Below are 4,147 nucleotides of genomic sequence, written 5' to 3' on the forward strand. Positions count from 1 at the left end.
AAGATGTTACAAATCACTAGTTTACATCATCTTCAAATTCTTAACGGTTTAAAAGTTATAGGTGTCAGAAAGTGAAGTTCTTTTTCAAAATGTTCATCTAAGTGTCAAATTTGGTCAAAAAGTGGGAACCAGTATTGTGATTTCACCCCCAACTTCTCGTCTCTTTGGGTATGGGTCTACTGATACAATATGTCTGCTCTCTCCTCTCTGATTGTGAGCGATGTGATTGATATCGCATAGTCCTCCCTCTCACTAGTGATCGCAGAATATGGTATAGATCCTCCAATGTAATTGCCATTTCCCCAACAAGAAGATATAATGTGGATGTATATGAATCCCACCTCTCCATCAAAGCCATTAGCATTGGCCCATGAAACTTGATCATTGGCATGCAACATACCCACCATAAGCCTACCGCACAGAGAAGTCTCTACTCATCTAATGTCAGGTGAGGAATATGGCTCCCCAAATGGTTGTATGTGTGACCTAAGGTATGCTCCCATAAATATGAAACTCCAGCAAGAATAAAACATCATGTATCAATATCCTCATCATCAAAATCATCAAAATTTGTCTCAACCCCATGAATGTCACCGAGTGCCCCTTTTTCGGGACTATGGCACCATAATGGGACCATGGCACCATGGTGCCCATTTTAGGTGGCCCTTGTCAAAATTAGTGTTTTGATAGCTAATCTACCAATCAAAACACAACAAATCACTAGGGTACAGTTTAGTGGGCCTACCTCATCCAATGGAACATACTCTATGACCGATTGCCTCAGATTCTCCATCTGGGTAGGCACTTCAGCTCGTCAATGTGACATCGTCTACTATGTGGGCTCCTCTTCTGCACTCTGAGACAAAAAGGTGAATAAGACAAATGAATAATTTCACTTTCACTATTTAAGTTAATCTCTTCTTTAAATCCTAATTCTGCATTTTTGCACTTAATCTTTCACATCTTGAGCTAGAGAACTCTGATTTTTGCACCATTGGTTGCATTAGAATCATGTTTTAGTTCTCTTTCTTACAAAATGATCCTCATTTATTTTTTATCTTGTATCAATCCTTGTTACGAGTATTTGTCATCAATTTCCTTCACAATTCGATGTGTTAAACATGATAGCATGTTTCAACATACTAAATAGTAAACCAAAACAAGGAGGTCATATAGCTACCCTCAAATTTCATCACTCTTAGTAAGAATTTTAGGAGATTTTGTGACTTCAACTAACAATGTGGTTTTGTAGGATGTGTTTCCTAACCTTATACTACAAATACTATTGAGGGCTTCATTCGGCATCTTATGAACATATCCTTTTTCCCATGAATGTTTAATTTTGTGTACTTCATCTTGCATATGCGCGTAGTGTCATATGACCGATAAAGTGGGGGCTAAATGTATCATAAATTGTACACCATTAATTAAGGTTGTCCAATTCCACACTTAGGTTAGCACCTACCTTAGTGTTTCCCATTGCATCTTGTATTAATAAGGCCTCTTTAGGCATTTAATTATTAATTTAATTAAATTTAAAGTCCTCTCTCATGAATTCACACATCACTGAAATGGACTCTTAACCCTAGGTGTACCCCTTTTTATTTTATCTTAATTTAATCCCAATAAAGTCCTAATTTCAATCTTCAAGGAACATTTTTCAATATCTACACATCTTGGATTGACCTACCTAGCTAGATTTAACTTCAGAATCATGATATCTTGCATCCCTAAAAAATTGGAAAAAAGTTGATAAGACAGTCCCAAACTTTTTTTCCCTAAATTTCAAGAGCTTAACTTGGCAGTCTTATATTATTCAAATCCTTCTTGGTGTCAAATTTAATCAATTCCAAGTCATCCTTCTATCAAATTTAAAATTAGGGTTTCATATATAAAGCCTTTCATTTTCTCATTTGGGGATCCTAATCTAGCAATTTGAAAAAAGATCCTTGTGAAGTGAAAGGGAAACTTTATGTGAAGTTTCAAAATAGAAAATTCATCCATCAATCAAGTCTTCATCAAAATTTTCATCAATTATGGAAGCTGTAGGAAATATTGAAGAATGATAAGGGAATCACTGACTGTTGATTGGCTTGCACCTCTTCCTTAGGATTTGGTATGATTTCATGTTGTTTTCATGTCTCTATATTGAGCTTTAAATCTACATCATATTAGCTCTCATATTTCATTATTGCTTTAGATTTGTATTACATTTATGATTTAAAGCATTTTCAATACAAGCATTTAGCGTTTTCTCAAAAACATAGGGTAGAACTCTAGTTTGCATTTAGCTCATAGCAATCTTACAAACACATAAGATTACAGAGCACACACATTTTTAGTACAATGTCGGTTGTTTGTGGAGGTGGAAATCACCAAAATAAGGGGTTTGACTAAGGAAAAACCCTATGTAGCCCCAAACACACCATTTTTTAGATTGCAGGCACAATTATAGGTTTTCGTTAGAGAGAACAATTTCCAAGAGATCTCAGTAAACAAGAACAAACACATCCTCAAAAATTGGCCTGGATTTCAGGGACCAAGGCACCCATGCCTTAGTCCTCCAGGACCAAGGTGTGGAGCACCTTGTTCCTCCTCAGTTGGCTCTAGATTTCACAAGAAATTCTCAAACAATCTTAGAAATTGGTCCTCCAGTTTGCAATTGAGTCCAATTTCTCAGACCAAGGCGTACCATGCCTTGGTCCTATTAAATCGAGCTCGATTTTTTATTATAGGTGCACATCAGATCCTTATTCTTAGATATGTATTTTTTTCTTAGTTTTGTTCTTAATCAGTTTGTTGTACTTGTTTTATTATTCACTTTCTATATATTTTCAACATAGTTTAGCATTTGTTCATATCTTACATATTTCCTTTCATGGCAACGAAGGAATAGAGACCTTAAAAGTATCCCTTGATCTCTTTCACAAGAGTTAGACAAAGGATCACTCCTTTAGGTGCTTTCGTATTCCAATGTTTGGGTGAAAGTGGAATTAGGTCCTAAAACTACCTAATTCCTTTTTTTCCCTATACAATATGATTACTTTAATTGTTCATACCTCCTCTCATATATTGGTGTAGGAAGCATATTTCACTTCTCTGATTCTTTTCACATTGCTCCATCTTCTAAAATATTATCGTACTTTCAAATAATGTTGCATGAACTTCAATTATACTATAAGTTCCCCTACAAGTACTAATCACATATGCAATTGTGGGCTCTTCATCCAAAAGACTTATAGTTCTTTTCACACAACAACAAAAAAAATTTAAAAATTATGTATGTCGCTATCGTCGTAAATTGTAATCCTGTACAATTTACACCACTTTTTGTGACCCTGCCTTAGTGTGACCCATTTTTATCTCTCATCTAATCCTATTCTAATACCTCACAATCGTAGTAACTCAATGATTGACATTTATTCTATATTGTTGTAAAAAAGTAAAGAAACATGGAATGGTTTATTTAATATTCCAATCAAACATACTTTTTTAAATCAAAACTTAATAGCCTACCTACTTCAAGAGTTGCTTTGGTTCCAAGATGGAATTAACAAATACTTGAAATGGTTGTATTGAATATAAATGCTTTCAAGACACTTTTACCCAAGGCAATTAATTAAACAATAATAAAAGAGTGGGATTCTAGAGTACATTATGGGAACCATAAATGAAGAATTCATTATGGAATTTATATACATTGAATGTGATATTTAAATTAAAATTTGTATTGAAGAATGTATTAATATGAATTGATTTTATAATAAGTAAAATAAATATTTATGGTATTAATGTCTTAAAATTTATTAAATAATTGATTTGATTATCTTTCTAATTTAGATATATGCATGTCAAACTAAATTTCATGTAGAAGTGACCTTGGCATGTGGAAGTGATCTTGACCAGCATAAGTGTATTGATAGAAAATTGATGTAAATTATGTCTTAGCTTGTTATACTTGTGTTTCAAGGTGGTTTAGGAACTTGTTGACAAGGTTTTGTTCTACTTTAATCAAATCCTTAAGTGGACCAACTCAATAATAATGAACAAACAGTAAAGATAATAGACGAGTATGTGGCATGTCTTAGATGATGTAATCAAATAATGAAATGCTAATACTATAGATGTATCATGAATGTTCCTATTT

Source organism: Cryptomeria japonica, chromosome 7, assembly GCF_030272615.1.
Source record: "Cryptomeria japonica chromosome 7, Sugi_1.0, whole genome shotgun sequence".
Classification (NCBI taxonomy): domain Eukaryota; kingdom Viridiplantae; phylum Streptophyta; class Pinopsida; order Cupressales; family Cupressaceae; genus Cryptomeria; species Cryptomeria japonica.